This window comes from Adiantum capillus-veneris, chromosome 24 (assembly GCF_014529385.1).
Source record: "Adiantum capillus-veneris isolate H3 chromosome 24, ASM1452938v2, whole genome shotgun sequence".
Lineage (NCBI taxonomy): Eukaryota > Viridiplantae > Streptophyta > Polypodiopsida > Polypodiales > Pteridaceae > Adiantum > Adiantum capillus-veneris.
In genome coordinates this window covers 129,853,279-129,867,802 of record NC_140954.1, presented here as the reverse complement: position 1 = coordinate 129,867,802, position 14,524 = coordinate 129,853,279, and the positions used below count along the sequence as shown (strand labels likewise).

The 14,524-nt window shown below is 40.2% G+C and overlaps 1 pseudogene; it reads left to right on the top strand.

Annotated features, from left to right (window-relative positions):
* LOC147427126 (uncharacterized) overlaps nt 1-6,581 on the top strand; it is a 62,252-nt pseudogene extending 55,671 nt beyond the window's left edge.
* The last annotated feature ends 7,943 nt before the right edge of the window (nt 6,582-14,524 follow it).

The window sequence follows — 14,524 nt, the reverse complement described above, 5'->3', positions numbered from 1 at the left end:
TATTGGTTTTAGGAATGATCAATAGGTAGGTCCAATTGTTTTTTGCGAATGTAAATGTATCTTATTTTTTTGACAATGTGAATTACATTCGAGTGTTAAACAGTGCCACAAGGTTTTCAGTGCCTCACACAATTGCGCATGATATATTCATGATGACAAAGCTAGGGTTGGTGGACCCTACTTCACTCCTGCATAAATTTTCGAAAAGAGCACATCTGACAGTAGAAAGGGCTTTGAATTTTAGGGGTCCAAAAAAATCAAAGTGGCTAAAATTGCCAATGGTTGTCCTTGCGCAACTCATTTGGAAGGTATGCTTGAAACCAATGCTAAATGAGAATATGTTTTGACTGTGAATTCTTATTATGTGTATTTTGATCGTGTCCTTGGAAAAATGCTATGTATAGTAGTAAAACGGAAGGGCTTCCATCAAAAGGGAGTTTTGACTACGAGTTGGCACTTGACGTATACGAGGAAAGCATCAATCTAGTGCTATCTCAAACATATCAATATTTCACGTGCAAAGGGCTTGAGATAGCAACCATTCCAAATCCAGAGATTGGCAACGATTTTTTCAAAAAATGTATATTATTTATAGGTTGGGGCGAGAAGACCACCAAAATGACACCCTCGAGAGTGGCAGAGGTTGCGCGTGCACACATTAGCCCAAAAGAGTAAGTAAATGTCATTTAAATTTTTTGATATCTTTCTCTTTTGATTATGTCGCAATGAAAAATAAGTCTCGCTTTTCCTTTGCTAGGAAGTGCCGCTTTATTGATTTTCTCCAAGGTGGTGATGCATCCTTGAAGGAGAATGGCATAGGGTTGACGGAGAAGGCATGGATCCAGTGGCTTTGATATCACGTGTATTGGTGGCAATTGCAAAGGTTAGATCAAGTGATTATGTTCTCGAATCAATTTGTTGATAATCTATCATGTGACCTATTATTTGCTGCAGGAGAGTGCTTGAGATGGCCGAGAAAATGGAGGGCGAGAATCATCATGTTGCTATCCAACACGACAAGGCTGAAGAGAGGCATGGTTGCACACTTGCACACACATTACAGACATACAAATAGAACCACTTTGACAAAGCCTTCAAGAAGTGGAGTGCATGGATCAAGTCCATACAAGATCCCGAAGAGCAACCCCACTTTGCTTGCACGGCAAGACGCATGTTGTACAGGTTTGACATCTTTGATTGACACATTAAGAATATAGTCGGATACACTAATATTGTTCTTGGTGGCTCAAAACATTGTGGTATGTCTGGTAGATGGTGGAGAGATGCTCTTGTCTTCTCCATTCCCGAGCACCCCAATGATGCATGGTGCAGGTCGGAGAGAGAGGAGACCGGCTTATATCCTGACGCGTGGATAGACGACTTGCGGCCAAAGGGAGCGTGGCTCAAGTGTCCTTGGTGGCTAGATTACTTGGACAAGGAGTACCCACCCAAAGAGGAAGTGATATACATAGGTATCATACTATGTAGTTTTTACCTTTGCCATGCAGCAATACAACATGGGCACAATAACTGTTCTTTTTTAATTAATAGCGGAGTATACTGCTTCATGAAAGAAAGCCGTTGTGATAGAGGATGCACTATCTCCAAACACAACAAAGAAACCGAACAAAAAGAAACAGGACTCAAAGAAAGACCCAAAGATTGGCTCCACATCGCCCCCGCAAGCACCATTGGCTGAACGGCAACATGGGAAGAGAAAGAAGAGAGTTGTTGCTTCCAATGATAGTGAGAGCAAGTATGTGGTTGAGAAGTATTCTGTAGAAGTTAGCGATAGTGCTCATAGCCTTGGTGCTATGAGCCACAGTGTACTGACACTTTCCTTCACTCTAAGACCAGTAGGGGGCAGCCAGGAGTCCCCTCCATGTTCACCATCACCTGGCAGGGGAGGGCTACAAAGGACCTATCAGACATGTCCAGAGTGGTCAGAGAAAACCCTCAGGTACATGAAAATGGTTAATGTTGTGTTGTTCTCTTTAGCATTGCTTGAAAGATATATTTGATCTTATGTTGAGCATACAGATATGCATTTAGAGCCATGCCACCTTGCAGTGCATGCTAGTCTCAAGTGCTTGGCAAAAGCTATTACAGATGTGTTGTGCAATGACAGGTAAGCCACGCTAATTTACCTTCAAAATTATGTCCACAATTTTAGTGCTAACAAAGATTACATGCAGTTCTATGCACTCACTACGTATATTCTTGGGCTCTCTAGCAGAAACAAGGCAAATGAACCCCAGCTTGAGATTGGGTGGTGTACGTTTGATGTGCATGGCCTTTCCCTTACACACTAGGCCACATGCAGCTAGCACGGGTGGGGTTCATTTATGGAACCAATGGGATAGTGAGCTTGTGGATGCTGCATTCCTTCTGGCAACTGAGTTTCTTTTGGTTGATGGCATGGTTTTGGAGACATGTCATGCAGAACATCTGTCCATTTTCACTTTGAAGGCAGAGGGAGCTCATTTTCAGTTGTTGAGGATATTGTACAAACAACGCCTGAGTTTAGTTGCACGACTGTTCAGGACTATGTAGAGGGGGTATGTTTTTTTTTTTTGATATTGAATAGTATCTTTATGTTCGCATTTCAAAATATCAACATTCTACTGTTATTCATAGGTTGGCACTTTGTTGCTAATCATTTTTTCACCCCCTAGAACCGGTGGGTGTTGGCTTCTGAGGTATGATCGAGCGGATGGAGAGATTGCAGCAAATGTACATGGCTTCTTTGCAGATGACGACATGTTGTGGGAGAAGCTACTAGGTACAGATTCCACACAGTGGACGCTTGATCGTATGGGTACGCCTTATCGTAGAGGTGTTGAGAGGAGACCAGCATTTGCCAGGTGCTAGAAACTTACTGAATGTTTTTTCTTCATGTTCCTATAAAATCAGAGGTATAACAAATCTAAAGATTTCTGTTGTTTTGTAGATGGCTACTAGGTACCTTCACAAACATGGCTGTGTTGGATTGTTTTGCAGGAGTGGGGACATTGGCAGCACAATGTTTACTACTACGCATACATTGCATCAGTTGTGAGAAGGATTGGTTAGTTTTCAGTGCTTGTCTAGAGCCAGCTCAATGCCTACCTTTTGAGTTAGGCTCATCATTGATGTTTTGTAAGAGTGATAGAGCTCAGGTAACTAAGCATCCAAAGCAGGTGACAGAGCAGCTTCATTTGCTGGAGCCACCTTTGCCAACACCACTCAACAGTCAGGGCGGGGTAGTAGCAGCTCCGTATACTACTTTCACGACCCCCGTTTTGGCATGGCGTGCAACTAGACCATCTCCCAGATGCATTCATTGCCTCCAAATCTGAGGCCCCGCCCGGATTTGATCCATTGCATATTTCACTACCTACAGCCCCCCCCCACATATCGTTCATACCCTCTACCATTTGGAGGAGTTCCCCCACCATTTAGTGCACTGCCTCCATTGGCACGACCTTTGTTTCCTCCCGGAGCATATGGCCCCCCACCACCCTTCTTTCATCCACCTCACCCATGATGTATCCCCCCCCCCCCCCTATGTATTTACTTTTGATGCAATGGAACACATAGATTTGGGGTTTGCTATATGAATAGACCATAATTGTGTGTAAGGAACTTATGTTTGTCTTATCAATAGTGTATTGAATGCATCCATGGTGGTTTTTGTTTGAATGTAAGTTGGCCGTGAACCTACAATCAAATTTTAGTTGAAGGGAGAGAGAGAGAGAGAGAGAGAGAGAGAGAGAGAGAGAGAGAGAGAGAGAGAGAGAGAGATGTAGATTATCCCATCTTTTGGGAATCCGCTCGCCCGATTCTTAAAAAGCGCTTGCCAAAAATTGCTCGCTCAAAAATTGCACCCTCCTCAGAGTATCATGCCTTTTATTGATGACGTGCCGATAAAAGGGTGTGAAGAGGGTGAAAAAGATGAAGCCAAAGATAAGAGGGGTGCAGACAATTTGTGGCTAACCATATTGTTGATTGTGACAGGATATTATCAAGGCTTGAAGAGGTCAACCTTACACTCTCAGGACAAAAGTCTATGTTTGGGGTAAAGGAAGTCTTGATTGTGGGACACTTATGTGGACAATCTGGTAGAAGACCCAACCCTGTGAAAGTGGATGCTATTCAAAAGATGAAAGAGACATGCAATTCAATTACAAAAGTGTGAATATTTTTAGGTGCATGTGTATTTTACTTGATATGGTTACCCCTTAATTCACATGTTGCAGAGGTGTTATATCAATTGATAAGGAAGGGACAAAAATTTGTTTGGAAAGAAGAACACTCGAAGACTATTCTTAATTAACACTAGGTTGGTAATGGGACACTTTTATGTCCTGTTAAGTGACCATTTTCCTTCAATTATGTCAAGAGTTTCATAATGGATTTTGAGGTGATATCTGTCTAGAAATTTGTCTCATGAGCTGAAAAAAACTCGACATTTTTTTGGAATATCAATTCCATCTTTAACCTTGTCCTTGCACAACATTTCACCACCTAAACTGTGTGAAAAAACGGGTTCTGTTTTTGGCTTTTTTCAACTTTTTGCAACTATACCACTCTAGAATTCATGTTTGTGAGGTCTATAATGCTAGAGAACTGTCTTTAGTAGTCCTCAACATGTCCTGATGCTTCTAGCGAGAAATAAATGTTAAAGTTGTAAGTTATGACCAAATTACAAAAATTGTCAAATCCTGTTTTTAAGCCAATTTTAGCTCTTCTATGATTTTTTTGATGGCTTTCATGATATCCAAATGCAGTTTTGATTTTTTATGTTGCATATTGTAACATAAAGCTAATATTCCTTGAGTTTTGGGGCACCTAATACCCTATTTTGCATAGTAGACAACGATGGTTGATTTTTTCAATTATAGAAGAAAACGAAACATTCTAGTATATCAAGTATAGCTTTTTCAATATTGTTAGTTTCTTGTGAAAACTACATGCATTTTGTAGGTAGTAACCATATCTAGTCATAAGGATCAAATTTGGCTAGATATTGAATAGTTTCTATGGGATTCTACAACTCATAATGTTGAACCCAGTTTTTTCATGTTTGCTGTATTTAGCACTTCATCTTTGTCCCCAGGATTCCCCTTGGTAAGAGACGTATTATTCTTTTCACATGCTCCATGGCTCCTTATGAACCTAAAGGACAATAGGGAACTAAGAAAACATGCATATATTATTTGTATTGAGCGTGTCTATAGAAACTATGATGATAGGTTTGTAGAATGGTAAAAATTCAACCTTTTTGTACCTATTTCTTTTGGCAAAACAAAAAATGGTGAGTGAGAAGCAATCATATGTTCTGATCACCAACCCATTGAAGTTAACTAGGGAATTTATCTCAAGTCCTACAAAAATCCCTAATCTTATTTTTATGCAACAAAACGTAAGAAATGACTGTTTTGATGAAAATGTACTGGTCCATCAACTTTGGAGGCTTGGTGTGACCAAAATATGAAAAATTTTACAAGTTTCTTATTTTTTCCATGTGTAGTAGGCCTTGAACTGTAACCTCATGAAAGGATTTTACAAAATGAGTGGATCTACTATGGTTTTGGAGGTTTTTTTCAAGACCCTGAAAGGACACTTATGTCCTGTTAGGCTACCAACCTAGTGTTAAACTAAAAAGATTCCTACATTAAGGAAAGCAGACTACAAAAGCAAAAAACCAATCATTGTTACATTTGACATGAGTCCCACAGGTATTGGGTGTGCTATTGGGCAAGATGACGAGCATCGGAAAAGTATGCTATCAGATTTGGTGCTAAAGTATTAAGTGTTCAGCAGAGAGCATATCTGCAAGTAAAAAGGGAACTTTGGGGCGTAGCAACTGCCCTAAGGTGTGACAATGAGTAATTTATTGGTGCTTTTGTAATAGTGGAGATAAATTTCTTGCCGTTACTTGGGATGATTACAAGTTTTTCTACACTAGATATAGCTATGCTACGTTGGATTCATATATAAAGTCATTAAATCCTAAGTTTCATCACATTGCAGGTAGGGATAATCCGATAGCTGATATGCTGTCCACGAACAGATTTGAGGATGAGGAGACTATGATTTTGGAAAATGAAGACGTGGGCTTGAGGTTCTTTACCTCTTCAAAACTGAACGTAGAATGTAAAAGCATGGTTTTTGCATTACAGTCTTTCATAAAGGATAAATATGAAGGTGATTGGGAAATATTTGAGTACACTAGAGAAGCAGGAGGACTGGACCAAACAAGAATTTAAGCGAATCGTAAGATGGTTACTAATTGGGAAATATTTGAGTGCACTAGAGAAGCAGGAGGACTGGACCAAACAAGAATTTAAGCAAATTGTAAGAAGGATTATGGGTCTTTCTTACAGAATGGGCTTTTATGGAAACATCCAAATAAGCGAAGAGGAACCCCTCAACGAGTGGTTTGTGATAGGGTAGCACAACTCCAAGTACTTAAAGAATTCCATGAGTCATTATGGGCAGGTCATAGGGGAGTTCAGATGCGACCGTTGACAGCGACAGTGGGGCCCAATTTAGTTGCTGATGTGCCACCCCATAGGGGTTTGGTCAAGCGCCCGTAAGGGCCTAAGCTTTTTGAGAGGGACGTTGGGAACACAGACAGTGCCTTCGGTGCCCCGCATGAGAGATGGCTCATATACGTGGAGCCTAGACATTCAAAAAAAAACCCAAGGGGGATTACACATGCCATGCAAAGCTAAACAAAGAAGTGGCCATTACAGCTCCCCCCTTCCTAGGGTGATCACTATAGCATGCTTCGTTATGAGAGTTTAAAACTGTTTGGCTTTGGTTTAGTCTCACCTTTTGAGACTATGAAGGCACACTTTGGGTAGCATTGTTGATGTTTGGCATCTATAAACCTTCTTCATAGTTTCCTATGTATCTCCGTGCAACATGAAAAATCATTCCCCAAGTTAAGTTGTAGATAGAATCATCTTTTCCCTGATATTGTCTATCCCATGGGTCTCCTATGATATGAGCTTTTGTGGTTTTAAGACCCAAGGAATCATAGATTAGACTCTCATCTATATCTATGGCTGTTCTGGTCAAAGTAGATGCTTGTCTGGTCACAACGTCGAATCTTGATTTTCAATGGAGGAGAGTTTGGCTCCGAACAGATTTTTGGGTTCACTTGGGTAATGACATTTAGCTCTAGATAGGATTAGCTATAATAGATTCTATCCTCTAAAATGAACCATCCTTCCCCATCTATCACTGGGCACACTTCTATGAGCTGGTATGTGGGCCATTCAAACACTAGTTGAGCCTTTTTGTACAGTTTTCCTTTTTGGTCTACATAGTGTGCATATGAGTTATGGGTGCCATACAATTCTAACAACATTCTGGTGTCCCTTAGACTCGTGAATGATTGCACACTTGTGGAGGTGGATGCAGAATCATTTGTAAACCTAACAATCTTTTCAACACTTTGTGGTATCGGGACACTTTGACCAAATTCACATAAGAATTTGTTGTTCAAAGAATTAATTTTAAGCTTTCCATGTGCCTGTGCATCTTTATGTTGATTTTGAACTTTAATGATTTTACTGGTGCTTCTAATGGTAATGTAAAATCATTTGATTGCACTAAAAGTGATGAGTTAGGTGCACTTACATCGAGATTTGCATTTCCAATTTGCTATGTATCCTGCTTGGCAGTTTATACGTCCCTGTTGTCTGGATTTCTTGGACAATCTTAAAAAATATGTCCACTTTTTTTCCACAATCTGAGCAATACGCCATGACTAGTGGTATGTCAACTGGCTCTGTCATGTCAAGCTCTTACAGAGGGATTTCTGCTTCTATGTTGGCCAATTTGTCAACTTCTTTTTTTAGAACACTGAGCATCAAGCTATAGAGTGATCCGTCTGGACCTTTATACTGCTTTTGACTTGGTTCTTCGATTAGAGTGGCTTGTATTGGTTGATTTGTTGGATCTTCCATTTTTGGCTCTCAATTGTAGATTTGACCATTGTAATCCATGTACAATGATCCTGATTGCATATGCACCAATTGTATGGCTCGCTGGATTGTGCAAATATCTGAATAACCACTTGGGTAAAAGTTTTGAACTTCTATATGCACTTCATCTTTGAGCTTGCAATGCCTGGTTCCACTGAAGTCTATGAACATCTAGGAGTTCTTTGAATATGGCTTTACTCTACTCAATAAGATCTTGGCTCCTGTGTTGCTTTTGCTACTCATTAGGTATCTACTTGTGCCTGTGTGGTGTCACTATTAATGGCTAGCTCTAGTCCGCTTGAATTCTTGGCTCGACTTGACTCCATATTGGCTTGCTCTGTAAAAACTGTCTCTTAGTAGATCTTGGTATTGATTATCATAATTTATCATGCTCAGGTTGAGAATACTCCCTATGGAAAAGCAATTTTGGCAGTTGATTGCTCAAGAGTTGATTGACTCTAGCTCGAATGCTTTAGACTTGGCTACGATCTTTGAAATGATGAAAATATGGGACAATTTTTGGTTTGCACAATTTCTTCTAGCCTCCGGCGTTCTTTGACTGAACTGTGGGAATATTGTCCAAAACTGGGCTAGAACAGTGATGTTCTTGGCCAGAAAAGTCCACTTCCCAAGGGGTTTCCCTGGCTCTAGATCAAACTTGATTCACCAATTTCCAGCAAAATTTTCTATTCGCAACCCTGAATTGCAATTTTTGCACGTGAACAATGCCCTAACGGCCAAATTTTACTTGAAATTCAATTTCAAACTCAGTTTTGTGTGAACGTATCCTAGCCGTTCGGCTTTCAGCGCAACCTCAATATCTTAGTGGTTCGCGATTTTGTTTTCTCTCGCTTTTGACAAAATTCGAAAATTTTGCGGCTCATGGCTCGCTTCGGTCTTTCTCGCTTTTTTTGTTTCTTCGTCTCGTTTTCTCGTCTTATGAATTTCTCGGGGATTTTTTGCTTGCAAGGTGAATTTTTGGTAATTTTTTTGCCTTTTTTCCTTTTTCGACTCCTCGCCTTTTATTTTTATTATTTTTAATGAAATTTTGTATTTTCTAAATTTTTTTGATATTTTTATGAATATTTACAATTTTTGGAAATTTTTTGTGAAGTTTTTTTTAATTTTTTAAAGATTTTTTGGAGTGTTTTACGAATTCTACAATTCTTTTTTATGACTTAACTGGTCAAGTTTTGCTTTTTTTAATGAATTTTTTTGTGAGGTTGTTGATTTTTTTAAAAAGAATTTTTTTGGTATTTTTTAATAAAGTTTTGTTGAGTTTCTATTTTTTGTAATTTTTGAGCACACTCCAAGTCAATGACCTCATTGATGAAGGAATTTGAGCAATTGAAATGTTTTCATCAATGTGCAGACCAGCAGCTTTATGATCCTGTCCCTAATTGGTATCAGCGCCAGTTATCTCCCATGTTGCATAAAAGTTTTAAGAGTTTCTCCAAACACCAAGTAACTAATATCTGAAGCCTAAGCATTCATAATTGGAGCCGTTCAAGCAATCCATCGTAGTCGCTCGCACAAGGTGCCACTAAGACGTAGACGTTTCAGGAGCTTACTTTAAGGAATCCAATCCCTGCTTGGCTACAAAGTTACACCTAAGGAGAAATTTCTTATGTTCCACCTTTTATCAGCCATGGCGATGATTATCTCTTCCTTCAAGAAACTAATCACAGACAGCATAGAGATTGAGGAACAAATTCCTCAGGCGAGATGGAGTTTACCCAAAGTGACCACTGCACAGGTATATAAGCACAACAAGATTTTTTCTTTGTCTGCAAACACTTTGTACCATGAAACCCATGGTAAACTCACAATCAAGGATAGTGATAATGACGACCACATAATCCATCTGTTTGAAGAGCTAGCTAAGTGTAGAGAGAAGGCTTTGAAGAGAAACCACCAGTTTGTCCATATAGGGTATATAGGTGTAGGTATTATATCTCTCTTTCGTAAAGGGCTCAATGTTTCATGTATAGGGGCATTGCTGGACACTAGGCATAAGAACCTTAATGATCAGACTATTAGTATCCTCCAAGGAAGCCAGTCCAATGGACCAATATACATAGAATGCTTCCCCAACTTTCCTTGTAGTTTGACTAATAGGTATTTTAATGAAGTGGTCTCCCATTAGAGAATTTCGGAGGTCATTTGGAGGGCCTTCTAAGAAAATGTATTTTTTGCACTCTCTCTCTCTCTAGAAAAAATGGCAAATAATAGAGCTTGGTCTTTCATAGTAAAAGTTCAAAAAGTGTACTTTAAGTAGATTCCTTACTCTTCTGAACATTCGTTCGTAGTGATTGAGGGATAATCCTCTTTTCAGTTGCATTGAATGAACCTCGTCAATATGGAGGGAATGAGGCTAACATGGAGGGACGAAGGCGCAGCCGCTATTCACTTTCCATTAAACCTGCACATTTGCCTAATGGCGCACTCCTCAAATGGCACAAATGTTACCCAGAAACGAGCCAAATATCACCTTCATATTGATTTGGACAATGAGTACCAACCATTGATTAAGCGCAGTAAAACAAACACACATATACCTCCCGCTTCCATAGACACGCTCAGAGCTCAGGGAGCTAAACACATAGATATCTGGACGAGAGGCTCTCTCTACCCTAAGAATCCAATGACTAATGCGTCTCCACCGTTTGTCAATCCTACAAGCTTATTGACCTTTGCTGGTGATGGGGGAAAGGGCCTTCTGGGTTATTGTAAATCTCTTACAAGAGAAGCTGAAACTTACAAGAGCATTCTCCAAGATCAACAATGTGAGATTGTTCGCCTTTCACATTTACATTCTACAGATCAGGTTACCATTTTGCAACATAAAACAGAGGTACAAGAACTGAAAGGAAAGGTGCGAAGTTGTCAAATGAAGGACACCATCTTGGGTGGTCGTATCCGAAAGAAGAAATTGCGCAATCTTGAAACATTGCAGGTTGCATCAGGAGGTCTCAAGAAAAGAATCTGAGCATTAAGGTGATGCTTCTTGGTTGGCTACATTGTCTTAGTTAAGTAATATTTTTGTTTTTTCTTGTTATGCATTGTTTTCATGTGCCTAAATAGTGTTAGTGAAGCAAATTTTCTGTTATTTACTTATGCATTGTCTTCATGTAGAGATTCAATCTATCCTGACAAGGAAAACATTGACCCCAAAGCCAATATAGGAAAGAGATTGAAGCCACTTATAAGTAGAAGCCTGGCAGCAGATATAGTACATGACAAGAAGTTTAAGGTCCTACAACGAAATGTAGTGGACCGCTTTATTTCAGAGAACTCAGTGCCTGCAAAAGAGATACAAGGCACACTTGATTCACTTGGTGTAAGCAAAAGAGGATATTCGGCTATCCAAAAGTCTATCTCATCCATCTTTGTTAAGAAGGGTATAGAATCCAAACTTCTACCATCAGCCTCAAGTGTTTGGAAAGAGAGGCTTCAGCTTAACGAGGCACAGGGAGACTATCTTGGACAGCCCTTTCATATTAAAGCAACTTACAGTGGCCATGGAGCAAACATGGCATATGATGAGTTCAGTAATATTTTTATGGACCTGCGGATATTACAGAAGAGAATGGTGGAGTTTTACAACATCACATTTGAAGAGTCATGAGGGGTATTACATTTTGTGTTAAAACTGGATGAGTGTGAGCTTGTTAAAGAGAAAAAGCTAGAGCGTGTTACTATTAATTTAATGAATAGAGCCCTCTCAAAGTGTCCCAGTGATGATCCTTTATATTTTAGTGTTCAATCAGAATCTAACATATGGTGGCTTGGTGCATTTGAGGTAAGCGAGATTCTCAGGTAAGCTCAAATGTTCACATCTACTTAAGTCTCATTTATTTTGTGTTGCAGGTAAAGAAAGAAGATCATGAGATTCTATATTGGGTGTTCCATCGAATTAATATTCCGGAGGTGATTGATCGACAGACTAACCAGGGAGAGGTACTACGTCTAGATGGAAGGGGAGACTTTCAAGTTCAGTGGCATCTTGCAGGTGACCTCAAAACATTAAAGTGCATGTATAATTGTGGAATGAGTGCAATGGCAAAGTCGCCGTGTTTGTTCTGCATAGAGCCTGCAAAGGTCATGGACCCAAAGTGGTGGAGAAAAGCTCCAACACGTCACATTGAGGATCCTGCTTTTCGACCGGTTTTGAAAATACCACTTGTGAATGTCCACATTTGTACAATGCATGCCCTTTGTAGAATTGTGGAGAAATTGGTCTACTTATACATCGGGTTTGCTTGGAAGATTAAGAACTCGGCAGAACGACAAGTAGCCCTGTAGTGCTTAGAAATGGTACTGTCGGATCTGGGGCTTTATGGTGGCAATGTGAAAATCCAGCGGGATGAAAAGAGATCAACTGCTGAGAAGGATGTCCCATGCAAACCATCCATCGGTGGGGTGAAGGCACGGAGGTTTTTATCTAAACCCCAAGGTACAAGAGATCCGAAGCTAACAAAACATGGAAAAATATATAACACATCTTATGTTAGCAAGGTAGAGTATCAGAGTTGGAAAAAGCTACATATTGCAGTCAAAGACCAAGAACCAACTACTCGTAATGCGAAGGCTGAGGTTTGGCGATCAATAGACATCCTATTTTTGATGTGCGACAAAGATGACTGGTCAGAAGGTGATATGATCAAGTTCAAGGAGAATCTCAACCTTCTGAAAAAATCATTCAAGACAGCATGGACAGACACCCAAATTACTCACTACATGGTATTATCGTGTATTTCATTCTCTCTTATGTGCAAATATGTGAGTGTAAAACATTCTAACTAATCTGTTTTCATATCCAGCACATCATCTTCAATCATTTACCATATTTTATACAAAAGTATGGGAACCCGGCAATATGGAATACCCAAGGGATGGAAAAGTCTCGTTACATGGAGAGAAATGCTTATTTCAGGCACACACGACATGGTGGCTCTCGAATCAAGGCTAACAGTTTGAGAGAACTATTTGAATGGTTCTATCGTAGAATCATTCATCGAATGCAGGCAAAAGAAGTCTTGGCAAATTCAGCAACAGCACAAGCCATCAGACATTTACAACAACAAAAAGTTAAAAGATCAATGGCATACAACAACTCCGGAGCTCGTGAAAGTCAACGAAGGTGGAGAGAGACAATGGTGTATGTGAATCACAAGTGGAGAAAGATACTCTGAGTGGATGACATTGTACAAAATTTATGTATTACATGATCTTATACAATTGCTACTTGAAGTGTAACAAGATTTTGAAGGTTCAATTTTGTTTTTTGGCACGTCACCCTTGTAACGAATCATGAGATGTTTGCCATACTCTAAAAGTTCATCTGGGTTTTGTCTACCAAGAGCTAGTGCCATTGCTGTGTAGGTGTAGTAATACGCTGCCCGACCACCTGTATAGCCCGGGCAGTAACCAAAACAATCTCTAGCAATCACTTTGTCCACAAGAATGACTTTATCTGCACTTTTGGGCAGCACCGGTCCACCCAAGAAGCGTGATAGTGTCTTGAATGTGTAAGTTGCTATTGAACCCTCTTGTGACATGGAATTGTGAAAAACTACTATCGGCGACTCGCAAAGCTTTGAAAGGTACTGCGCTAGGGCCGCATCCCTTCCACAATACTCTCGAGTCCGCCGCCGAAGGAAGTCATCCTTGTCAGCAATCCAAGACTGCACATATCATGTCAGAAGTGACACAAAGAGAGAGAGAGAGAGAGAGAGAGAGAGAGAGAGAGAGAGAGAGAGAGAGAGAGAGAGAGAGAGAGAGAGAGAGAGAGAGTTACCATGAAGCTCTCATCCTGCAGAAAGAGGTTTTCCTGCCACAGGTCTACAGATGTAGTTGACCCCTGACCTGAATGGTTAAACCAATCCTCCACTTCTTTGTTACTTGTTGATGGTCTTAGGCTTTGTCTTATTGCTTGGAAGGTGGCTTCATCAGGTAGTGTCTCCTTGTATTTTTCAGCTTTCTCAAAGCATCTTTGGAGGCATTCCATTGGATTGCTAGATGTTTCCATTGCCTCATCATCACTACTATCCTCTGAAACAAACCCACTCCTCTCCTCTTGGACTCTGGAAATAATAGCCAGGGAGAAATCCTCCCTTAAATAAAATACACTTTGCACATCATGTAAGAAGATATAGGTCCTGTCTCCAATCCTGAAGTCAGGCACAGCAGGCAACATCACCTGAGCATGCTTCTCAGTGAAGTTACTGACATCCAATGGAAGTTTGATTTCTGTGGTTTTCACAGAGAGCATCTTACTTCTTTGTACTTCAATTGCTTCAACCTCAAGGTCGACTGTGTCTTCAACCTCCTCGACTTCTTGTATATGAGTTGTCTCCTCGCATTCTTCATCTGGTGCTGCATCCTGCTCCTCTAACACCTCATCAAGATTCTGCATGAGGAATCCAAACAGGCTGTTCAGGTAAATCATAAAGCCAAAGGCTTCCTGAATGAGTTTGCATTCTTTTCGGTGCAAAGGGCAGGCTGAATGTCGGCAAGAAGGTGGTAATTCCCTATACTTCTTC